Genomic DNA, 13,205 nt, shown 5'->3' with positions numbered 1-13,205 from the left:
TGTAACTTTCGCAGTGGGTGGGGCTTTGCAGGAGCTCCCACAAAAGCAGGTGTGATATTGTGATTTATGAGAAATATATATATTTTGGTCTTCATTCCCTCCCCCCACTTTCTGGTACAGAGTTCCTAAAACCCTTGGAATTTCTTTTTTTTTTTTTTTCTTTCAACCCTTGGAATTTCTAAGTGATAAGATAGGAAGGTGTCTTTTGTTATGTGAATAAGGTGACTTTTGGATGCCCCAAAGGATGGGGGCTGGTTGCCATGGAAACCAACCTTAGGATAAAGGGATGGAAATTTCTGTCCCATGGAGGGGGGAGGGGCTGAGGGTTGACTCCATTACCAATGGTCAATGATTTAATCCATTCTACTTACACGATGAAACCTCCATAAAATCCCAAAAGGATGGGGTTCGGAGAGCTTCCTGGCTGGGGAAACAGAAGACTTCCATCTGCCTCTGTGCCCGACCCCAGGCTCCAAGAGGACAGAAACTCTTTTGCTCCAGACCTCAGCCTACACGAGTCTCTTCATCCAGGGCTTGATTCATTATCCTAATATCCTTTGTTCCTTTGTAATAAACCAGTGGGTAATCTACTGAGTCAACGAGGTTCCCTCTGCAAAATTAATGGAACCCAAAGAGGGAGTCATGGGAGCCTCCAACCTAGAGCGGGTTCAAGTGCCGACGCGGACTGGAGATTAGCCTCTAAGTGGAGAAGCAGCCTTGCAGGACTGAACCCTCACCCTGCGGGATCTGATTCCATCTCCAGGCAGACGCTGTCAGAAATGAGGTGCCCCGTAGACACCCAGCTGCTGTCTGAGAACCGGTCATCTGGGGAAGCCCCCACTCAGCACACATTGCAAATGGCACCAGAATTCTTTGGCAGGCGTAGTCGATACTCCTGCGTCATGATACTGGGTTTGAACATGTCCCTGGCCACAGCCAAAGAGGAACAAACAGGTGACGCAGTGCAGGTTAAAGTTGTGGCCGCCTGGTTGGCTGTCTCTTTTGCCCCCTTGCACTGCCCCAAGCGAAGGGTTAAAGAACACAAATTCAATGGAGCAAACGTTGGCTTTATGAAGCTATTCACCAACAGGGCAGCATCCCACCTAGCAAGTAGAGGGAGGCCCGAGACAGAAGGTTTTCGTAGGGAGGAGGGTGGGGCAAGGACGTTATTAGCAAAATAAAGGAAAGGCCTGGGTTGGCAAGGTCACCTTCCCTTAGGGGTAAGGGCAGGGGGCTTAATTAGGTGCATTAACTCATCTTACGGGGGTGGGGGGATGCAGATGGTCCCTGTGACAGATACCCTCATTGCTATTTATCAGAAAATTCATACCTGACTAACCAGTTCAGACTTAATCCCTTTTTTTTTTTGAAGATTTTTTTATTTATTTGACAGAGTGAGCGAGCAAGCAAGAGCACAAGCCACGGGAGGGGCAGAGGGAGAAGGAGAAGCAGACTCTGCACTGAGCAGGGAGCCCGATGTGGGGCTCGATCCCAGGACCCCAGGATCATGACCTGAGCTGAAAGCAGATGCCTAACCCACTGAGCCACCCAGGTGCCCCCAGACTTAATCTCTGGGACAGGTTGAAACTGCATCAGCTTAGGTATTAAGCCCCAGTTGGTTTGGTGACTTGGCCTAAGTGGCTCCATTTGGGGCTTGTGGTTTTCTTTTGAACAGAAGCATGCCCCTTTACCAGCTTGGAGACGCATTCAGGAGACAGGAGCTCAACTAGAAACTTGGAAACCCACGCCCTGCAGAGCTGAGGTAGTCCAACTAAGATCAGAGTTGATGATTTCCAGATACTTTGCATCCAGTCCTCCTGTCTCCAGAGCAATTATTCACAACCCGGGGCCACTTTGCTCTCAGGGACACTGGCAAGGTGTGGAGATACTTTGGTGGTCACAGCTATGGGGGGAGGGAGTGTTTCTGGTGCCCGGTGGGTGCAGACCTGAGACGCTGCTCAGCACTCTACCATGCACGGGACGCCCCACAGCAGAGTGTCCTCCGGCCCCTGCCGTTCATAGCGCTGAGGCTAGCAGTGATTTCACAAGCAATAAAATTAGTGTGTCATTTCTGGGGAAATGAGCCATCTGCAATTTACTTGTGCTCACTTCTGGCTAAGTGCTGTGCCTTCTATCTTCTCATCCAGAGATAAAATGTTCGTGCAGTTTCCTCTACCACTTGCCAGAGAACAAAGACCACACGGCACTCATAAGATGCCTTCCAAATGGAGCGTACAAAAATACTTAAAATGTTTAATGCTTAAGCATGCACAATTTAGACTTCTTTTTTCCCCCCGTCACTTGATTTGTTGGAAACATTTGATTCCACTCAAACATCCAAACTGTATTTTAGGAAATGCATTTGGGTTTGCAAATATGTTTTTGTAATATGGGTAAGTGCGTCTGAGCAGAGCTCACGAATGTATTTCTCTATGCAAAAATAGATAGTCATGCCACTTTGTGAAATCACGGAATTTTTCCCTAAATAGTCTTTTGTCTATTAAATAATTTGAATGAGCTTTGAAAATTCCCAGAAATAAAATATTAGTTCCAGACAGTGTCATAGAAGAGGGCAAATACACTTTCAAGAAAAAGGTATTTCAATATGTGGAGAATATTTTCACAAAAGTCAAAATTATTTTTTGAATATCATTCTTAGCAAGCTCAGAATGGGAAGGACTCTCTTAATCTGGTAATCTAGTTTTTAAAAACACAATCGTTTTCCTTAATGGGAGAGCCATTAATATTGGTTCTGCTTAACCAACACTTAACTGGAGGGCTGGGCTGGAAACCTATCTCCGTATCACCTGGTGGTGTCCACATTACCTAGAACACATTCTCCATGGGGCTATTAACGTTTCTTCAAGTTAACAAAAAAAGAGAGAGTGTCTTAAGAATATTTAAGAAATGGTAGAATGAATACTGATGTCCCAATAATTTCAGAAAAATTGAGAGGATAAAGCCTCAACTCGGGGTTAAAATTACAGTACGTCTCAATTCAATCTTCAGTCAAGGAAGGAGTGTTAATTTTAGAGGTTAATTCCACACTGACCACACCACAATTCCACACTGACCATACCACACACCTCACCTACCCACATCTTAATAAAAGTCCACTTAAATAGCACAGACTTCAATTATACACTGTTTTACAATCAAAAAGTGCTTTATTACAATTATCCACATAATAACCATTATTCATGCTGAACTTGAAACCCTTGTGCTTCTTCCTTTTAAAAAAATATGTTTAAGCAAAATATTAAATGAATATAAGCAGCAATGTCGCTTTGCTCATAAAATTTGGGGATGCTTTTTCAATTTGTTTCATGTCCACGTGTTAGAAGGACCTTCAGGGTCAATAAAAGGCAGATGAATGAGAATGAATCAATGTTTCCACGTGTGTCATGCTGAGGTAAGCAATCCCGTTAGTAACGGTCAAGGCTGCAGATACAAACTATCTCAATGCCCAGGACATATGCCCTGGACACATGATCCAATTGGAGTCTGTGTCTACAGACAAGCCCAGAATTCCATGGGATGAACTTGACTTTCCCTCTCAATGAAGACCCTCCACTCATACCCATCCAACCATGCATTCATCTATCATATCTGTCTATATATCTCCTATTCATCCATCCATCCATCCATCCATCCATCCATCCATCCATCCATTCATCCATTAACCCATCCATCCACTTATCCACCCATCTATCCATCATATCTGTCTGTCTATCTTCTATCTATCCATCATATCTGTCTGTCTATCTTCTATCTATCCATCCATCCATCCATCTGTCCACTAACCCATCCATCCATTAACGCATCCATCCACTTATCCATCCATCCGTCCATCCATCCATCTATCCATCCATCTATCCATCCATCATGTCTATCATCTATCTAAATATCTATCTATCTATCTATCTATCTATCTATCTATCTCTATCATCTATCCATCCATCATATCTATCTATCCATCCATCATATCTATCTAAATATCTATCTATCCACCTACCTACCTATTGATCCATCCATCCATCCCTACATCTATTATGCTTATATCTATGTATCTATGTATCTATTTATGTACCTATCATCTATCCAAACATATATATACATACACACACACATATAAATTATGTCTATGATCTGTGTTGAATATAAATTATACATTGCACTTAGACAGTGGTCCTCAGTTTATAAACACACATGCACAAACACGCACACACACATGCTGAAGAACATGGATGTGTCCACGGGTGTAACAGGGTGATCAGGTCACACATTTTTAAATGTTAAGCACACAATCTCAGCTTCAACGCCTAAATAGTTTAAAGACTATTCATTATCTTGCTTCCATTTAATGTTAAGGTGTTCATTTATACAAAGCAATTTCACCACGGAAGCAACATGTATTTGTAGCAAATTGTTATGTTGGAAAGAGGAATTTCAGGGTTTTCTACCTGCTATTCCTGGACAAAACCACACTTGGGGATTCCTTTCAAAGATGTGTTCTTAATTTCTGCATTACTCTAGTGACATTTTAAGGAATTATTGATACGAGCTTGAGATTAAAGAGGAACAAATCATACAAGATCATTGAGGAACCAGCCCCTGAAGTTTGTCTACCTTCTCTAAGAACACCAGGCAAACACAAGAAATTCCCACAGATGCAATGTTGTAATCATGCTACCTACACGTATAGGTATAAGTACCATGATTAAAACATGTATGTATCAATGAAAATAGCTCAAAATAAAAACAACTCCTTATGCTTACCGAGCTTTTATGGCTTAAAACAATACAAATGTGACACAATTTTTGTTTTGGTCATCACTGTGGTGTCTGCACTGGACTTCTCGTTATCCTATTTTCTATACAAATATAATCTCAACTTCCCAGAATGGAGTTTTCTTCATGGAGTCACAAGGCCAACAAGAGTCTCACAACTCATGCTGGTCTGCGTTATCCACTATACACTTGAACTGTAAATTGCTTAATTAAGTATTTTGTCATAGGACAGATACCTGGCTACTTGCTAACTTTGTAAGATTATTATTTCTTTTAAGATTAAATGGAAACTAATCAACCTTAGGGGTGTTCTCTTTCAATGGAAATTGTGGCCAAATTCAAAAAATAAATTTGACCCTCTCTATCTATGAAGATATGTCTAATATATAATTAGATCAGAATTTTCTATCTTTCTATCTATCTATCTATCTATCTATCTATCTATCTATCACCTATCCATCCATTCATCCATCCCTCCCTCCCTCCATACATTTGTCATATCTATCTCCCTATCTATGTATCTATTTCTCTATATATCTATCATATCTATTATCTATCTATCTATCTATCTATCTATCTATCTATCTATCTATCTATTATCTATCTATCCAAACACATATATACTCACCCACACATACAAATTATGTGTATGATCTGTGTTGAATATAATTTACAAATTATACTAAGACAGTGGTCCTCAAGCAGGGACAATCTCCTTTCTGTTCAGAGGCCATTTGGTAATGTCGAGAGACATTTTCGGTTGCACAACTGGGGGTGGGGAGATGCTACTGCCATCTGCTGAGTGGACACAGAGGATGCTGCTCAAAACCCTGCAAGGCACAGGACAGCCCCCTACAGCAAAGAATTATCTGCCCCCAAATGTCAGTAGTGTCAGGGTTGAGGGACCCTGGGCTAAAGATTAGGAACTATTCAGCAAGATGCATTAAACAGACATGGATCATAAGCTCATCTACTGCCTACCCTACATGAGAACTAACATAGAAAGTCCCAAAACAACTTTTAATGAATTTTTAAAATAAACGAATGTGTAGTCTTTAAAACTGTGTTTGTAATCCCTAAACACAAGGAATCCCCTCCCAAACCCATAAACCTCAAACCACGCCTTGTTTACACATCAAGGTCGGGTCAAACATGCATCTGGCTTTGTCTGCAATCCTAAGCAGGAAGTGTTAGGGGTGGGGTTGGTCACTGGTTGGCAGAAGTCTGGGTGTCCGTGGCTTTCAGAAGTCCAGGAGGTGACGTTCAGGAAAGTGGATGAGGTGAAGGTTCTTCTTGCTTCCCTCGTGCAGACTTCACGCGTATTCACTGATTGAATGCATTTTGGGGTACAGTCAGAGTACTTCAAAGAAACTGAGACCCGTCTTTCCACTGTCCCCCGGAAAAGGGCATGTGAAAGACAGAACAGCTGACCCTATTTCCCAGAGAGGACCTGACATGTCCCAGGCACACACTCTTATCCTGTTGCTCCTCCATGAAGAAGGGGTCTACATGCCTTCCCCTGGGAGTTGAGATGGACTTACCCTGACCCCATGTCTTAGTTTGCTACGGCTGCTGAAACAGAGCACCACGGGCCGGCGGCTTAAACACCACAAACACTAGTTTTGGAAGCCAGAAGTCCAAAATGAAGGTGTGGGCAGGGTTGGTTCCTCCTAGAGACTCTGAGGGTGAAACTTCCCATGCCTCCCCGAGTTTCTGGTGGCTTCCGGAGATGCTGGGTGGCCCTGGGCTTGCAGATGCTTCAGTCTCTGCCTCCTCCTTCACAGTCTCTTCCTCTGTGTGCATTTCCCGTTTTTTTCCCATATAAGGACATGCATTGCTGCGTTTAGGGACCACCTGGTTAATCCACAATGATCTCATTTCAAGATCGCTATTGACATCTACAAAGACCCCTTTTCCAAGTTAGGTCCTATTACCACGTCCCAGGTGGGCATATCTTTTTTGGGGGGAGGGGGGTGGGCTAAGGTGTGTCGCCCTTCAACTAAGTACATGGTCCATGAAACACAAGATCCAGACCTCACATCCACTGGCCTTGTAGCAGTATGGCAGAATCTCCACGTTTTGCCCAAGGATTGGTGAATCCCCGTCCTGGGAATGCAGATTTATCCAGACGCCTTCAGATTCCTTCATGGTGACATCTTAGGAATTGTAGACCTCTCAGACACATTTTCAAATCCCGCTACTTGGATCTTCACCCCCTGGCCAAGATGGAAGCATGGTCTGCATTGAAATGTCCCCTGTCCTCCCACGGAAGGGTGGATCCATTGACAGATGAGCTTCCCCTAAACTCTGCAGCTCACTTCACCGAACACTGTTGTCCGTCTTTGGGAAATCTGAGTCTCTTTTCACGTTTCCTGGACAAACCCACAGAGACCCCTCACTTTTAATAGCTAAAGCTCTGCCGTAGGGTGTATAGTGAACTTCGGTTCCACGCTTCTCTGTACAGCACCGTAAATTCATTCCTACATGTGTTTTGAGGTCTGTATTCCTCAGGGATTTCACACCACAGAACGTCCCTATCCCAGGAAGGTCTTTTCTCTTTGTATTTACCCAAGCTTATCTGCAACGCTTACCTCATCTTTCTTCCAACACACTCAGCAAAACGCCAAACAAACGATATCCAACACTCGTCTTGTATAAAGAGCTGCTGTTTATTATGTATGTGCATCATCTTGTTAGGGGTGCTGGTGGCCCCAGGTAAACCCAACTGATAGGTGCATGAAGCATCCTTCGTGGTTCCATATCTGAGTCTGATTCCAGGCATGAGCTTACAGATGGTCTTCTTCCTCCAGCTATGTGGGATCTCTCTATTCTTTTTTTTTTTTTTTTAAGATTTTTTTATTTATTTGTGAGAGAGACAATGAGAGAGAGAGAGAGCATGAGAGGGGGGAGGGTCAGAGGGAGAAGCAGACTCCCCGCCGAGCAGGGAGCCCGATGTGGGACTCGATCCCGGGACTCCAGGATCATGACCTGAGCCGAAGGCAGTCGCTTAACCAACTGAGCCACCCAGGCGCCCTGGGATCTCTCTATTCTTGAATAGTATCTGCAACTACTCAGGACTAGGACCATATCGCCTAAGGCTGTTCTGAACTGGACTTCTTGGGTCTGATGCTGATTGCCTCATTATGGCACACAACTGTACCTCAAACGAAAACAAAGCAAACCACTTCTGTATCTTCTTCCCAAGGACACTCTGTACCCTTCTGAGTAGAACAATATTTCAGACACAGGGACGTCTTCCAAGATGCGATCAGGGTCTCAGCCTCCCACCGGGGGCTTAGTCTGGACCCCTGTAGGAACGGTGACCCCCACAAGTCACCTCATGTGACCACGTGCATACAGTTGGAAGGGTCTCCGCACTGGGCATGGAGATTTCCTTACTCTTGGTATCACTGGGCAACTGGATCACCTCCTTCATCTTGGACAGCTGAGCTCTTCCTTCAGGCTCTCAAAACAAAATCACATATGTTTGATTCCCTCTTCCCAGACCAATTTCTCGTGGGAACTTGGCACCCAATGGACAGCTCCAGAGTTACATTTCTGCAGTCCTGAAGCAGCTCGACTTGCCTGCTTCAACTGAACAATCCTGGCTCCAGCATTAAGCAACAAAACCTCCATGCATCAAAGGATGCCAGGCGACCTTTGTGTCCCTAGCTTCAGCCCCAGATCCAATCTGGCAGAAAGCAAGTGTTACGTCCTTTGCACTCTTGCCCAACAGCCAAGCTGGGCATGATCTTTAAAACCAGCCAAGTACATTCCTTAGGAATACATCACGGTTTCTTTTTCCTCTTCCTTATATATCTCAAGGCCTTGTAGAGTGAGAACTGTTCTTATAAATTCAAAAATAAATAAACAGTAATTAGTGGCATGAGAGATTCATAGCCCATAATTTTTAGCCCCATGTGGGTTGGTCTAATTATACCCAAGAAGCCATAAAAAATTGGAGTGGGGAGATCTTTCCCTCCGTCGAATGTGGGGATATACAATTTTCTCAGAGGTTTCATTTTTGGATTTACTTTTCCCTTTGTCTGTTCGGCCTCCATCAGCTTCATAAATATGGATTGAACCGTAGGAGCTGTTTGTGCTGGGATGTCGTGTCAGCTCTGTTGGGCATCGATGACCCGGATTGCATCTCTCCCGGTAGACAGGTTGTTATAGGATTTGTGTCCCTTAGAGCCCACGGTTCTTGCTCACACCGCTGGGAAGAATGAAGAGGTAGACCAGATGGAGAGTGGTGGGCAGCAAAGCAATGTTTATTGAGCAAAAGCACAGAGTTCCCAGAAAGGGAGACCCCAATCGGTTTCCCCCAAAGTTTCTAAGTTTAAGGTTTTTATGAGCTCTTTTGCGGAACTATCTTAAGCAATCAGGGTGTGCTGAATTGTGCCAATCAGGGCTTTGGTCATGTATCTGTCTACCTATTAGGTTCATGTCTACATGCTGACGTTTGGTTTTTGTTTTTTGGTTTTTTTCTGACATCTGGGGGCTTGGGTCTTAACTGCCCCTTGCCCGTGATATTGACAAATGCTTTTATGGTTCATTGTCTTATTTTAGGACATTTTGCAGAAGTCATTTCTGCAAAGGCAGCAAAGCAGAATGTCATTGTGGTCCTGTCTAAGCTGCAAAATAGGATGTCAGTGCTGTTTGATCTTAGCTGTCCTGACTCCATATTGTCTTGTTGGGGACCCTGGTGCTGACTCCCTAACTGTCCAACTCACTGCCAACAAGGTGACTGCCCCAGCTGCCGGAGTGGCATGCCTTCTGAGCTGCTTTTCACTGAGGGTGGTGTGTTCCTGCTTCCTCAGCGCGCTGGGCCCTCAATGACCGTATGACCTTCAGCACGTCTTGGAGATGGCCACAGAGGGGGTTCCACGTACCCAACACATGACCTTCACTCTCGTGGCAGCCAACACAATTACTGTATTCTGCTTTTTTATTTTGTTGTTTTATTTTATTTTGTTTTATTTTATTTTGTTTTGTTTGATTTTGTTTTGTTTGATTTTATTTCATCTTGCGTTATTTGATTTGATTTTGTTTTGTGTTGTTCTGTTTTCTGTTTTGTTTTGTTTTATTGTATTATATTGTATTGTATGGTATTTTTTCAATCAACATGTTTTAATACCTGATATCAAGGAACAGCTCCTGTTCAGAAAGTCAAACGGAACATAAGTGATGTAATGTGATCCCTCCCATCATCCTGAATTGATTTACCCTCCTCATCGCAAAGCCCTGTGTTTCGGGGATCCCTTCTGGAAGGTCTGCACAGAGCGTCCCTGAGCCCCCAGAATGGCATATGGTTTCACATCACACAGATACATCCTATGAGGCAAGGTGTTCCTTATCATATTACTCTGAGATCTTTCCCACAAATATACATGTACAGATCACCTTCCTTTATTGTTTTTTTTTTTTTATGGCTATGACATAGTCTCTTGGAAGGGCATGCCTCGATTTATTTTTTTTATTTTGTAGAATAAATAGACCTCATTGCTTGGAGCCGTTTCAGGTTCACAGAAGCACGCAACACAACGTGCAGATGGTTCCCACGTCCGCCTGGCCCTGCACCCCGCTTCCCCTCTTACAAACATCTCCCATAGCTGTGGTACATGCCTTACCGTTTCTGAACCAATATCAGCGCATTCACACCCCAAACCCACAGCATCCATCAGGGTTCACTCTGCTGGTGCACAGCCTCTGGGTTTTGCAAAACTCATCGACCCACCAAGAGGGCATCCCGCAGAGGTGCACCACTGCCCTACCACGCATTAATTCATCGTGTCACCGCTATTTGCTGCTGCAGAATCCCAGAAGCCTCCACCCCCGCCCCCCCGGCTCTCGGTCCTCAGCAGAATCCCTCGAGGAAATAGGAAAGGTGTCTGAGCCCCCACCCCGAGACATGCATCAGTGGGGTCCTGCTAGAGCCCACACTCTGCAGGGTTTTCCAACGTTTCATGGACTTCTCCCCAAGTCTGGGCCTCTGAAGCTTCTTGTCCACTCAGCAGGTGCACGGATCCTTTTATTTATTCTTATTTAATTTTTTTTTTTTTTAAAAAAAGATTTTATTTATTTATTTATTTAAGATTTTATTTATTTATTTGAGAGAGAGAGCACAAGCGGGAGGGGCAGAGGGAGAGGGAGAGACAGAATCTCAAGCAGACTCCCGGCTGAGTGTGGAGCCTGATGCTGGGCTCGATCCCAGGACCCTGAGATCATGACCTGAGCCTAAACCAAGAGTCGGATGCTTAACTGACTGAGCCACTCAGGAGCCCCAAAAGCATTTTATTTATTTAGAGAGTGAGTGCAAGCTGGGGGAGGGGCAGAAAGAGAGAGAATCCCAAGCAGATGCCACACTGAGCGCCAAGCCCAACGCGGAGCTCGATCTCACGACCCTGAGATCATAACCTGAGCCAAAATCAAGAGTCGGAGGCTCAACCAACTGGGCCACCCAGGCGCTCCTGCAAGGATCCTTTTAATATTGAGCCTGGCAGGTGACGTTCCTGCTTACAGTTTGACAGCCGGGCTGCATTTTGCTCGGAGTTTGGGTTGCCAAATAAAATACAGGTTACCAGCGGAACTCAAGTTGCAGATAAACCATGAGTGATGTTTTTAGTGTAAGGACGCCCAAATATTGCATGGGACATACTTATCCTGTAAGAATTATTTGTGTTTTGTGTGAAATTCAAATTCACCTGTGCTTTTAATATACGTACATCCCAAATTGTGCATGGGATATACTTATAATAACAGAATTATTCATTATTTATCTGAAATTCAGATTCAGCTAGTTGATTAGTGTAAGTATATCCCAAATATTACACAGGACTTATATATTTTATATATACTTATAATAAAAGAAGGATTTGTTGTTTATCTCAAATTCAAATCCATCTCCACATTTAGTATAATTATGTCCCAAAGATCGCATGGGCGTTACACTCAAATTCAAATTCAACCAGCGGCCTAGTCTGAGTATGTCCCAAATATTACATGGGACATACTTAGAATAAAAGAATTATTCATTATTTGAAATTCAAATTCAACTGGGTGTTGAGTGTAAGTACATCCCCAATACAGAATGGGACACACTTACACTAAAACAACTATGTATTGTTTATCTGAAATTCAAATTGATCTTGGTGTTTAGCCTAAGTATGTCCCAAATATTACATGGGGACATATTTTATACTAATATATATACATATATATACATATTTTATACTAATATGTATATATTAAGTATATACACATATATACTATACGTATATTATATATATTATATATATATTTATATATACATTGTTCATCTGAAATTCATCTTGGTGTTTAGCCTAAGTATGTCCCAGATACTACACGGGGATATATTTTATCCTAATATATATACATATATATACATATTTTATACTAATATGTATATGTATATATTAAGTATATACACATATATACTATACGTATATTATATATATTTATATATACATTGTTCATCTGAAATTCATCTTGGTGTTTAGCCTAAGTATGTCCCAGATACTACATGGGGATATATTTTATACTAATATATATACATATATATACATATTTTATACTAATATGTATATATTAAATATATACACATATATACTATATGTATGTTATATATATATACATTGTTTATTTGAAATTCATCTTGGCGTTTATCTTAAGCATGTTCCAAATATTACATGGGGGACATATTTTATACTAGCATATATACATATTTTATACTAATATGTATATATTAAATATATACATATACACTATACATATATTATATATTATATATATTTATATATACATTGTTTATCTGAAATTCAAATTCATTTTGGCATTTAGCCTAAGTATGTTTCTTTTTTTTTTAAAAGATGTTATTTATTTGACAGAGAGCGCACAAGCAGAGGGAGAGGGAGAAGCAGGCTCCCTGCTGAACAGGGAGCCCGATGTGGGATTAGATCCCAGAACCCTGGGATCATGACCTGAGTCGAAGGCAGACGCTTAACCAACTGAGCCACCCAGGAGTCCCAGCCTAAGTATGTTTCAAATATTACATGGGGACATATTTTATACTAATATATATAATATATATATTAAATTTATACATATATATACTACCCATATATTTTATGGATATATGTATTATATATATATATCTGTGTATATATTATATATATATATCTGTGTATATATATATATACACACAGACATTGTTTATCTGAAGTTCAAATTTCACTGGGCATCCTGCATTTTTTTTAAAGATTTTATTTTTAAGTAATCAGTAATCTCTACACCCAGCGTGGGGCTGGAAGTCACAGCCCGGTGATTAAGAGTTTCATGCTCCACTGACCGAGCCAGCCGGGCGCCCCTCATCCTGCATTTTTATTTGCTCAATC

Source organism: Phoca vitulina, unplaced genomic scaffold (genome assembly GCF_004348235.1).
Source record: "Phoca vitulina isolate PV1807 unplaced genomic scaffold, GSC_HSeal_1.0 scaffold60, whole genome shotgun sequence".
Taxonomy (NCBI): domain Eukaryota; kingdom Metazoa; phylum Chordata; class Mammalia; order Carnivora; family Phocidae; genus Phoca; species Phoca vitulina.
Note: the sequence above shows the minus strand (reverse complement) of the source record.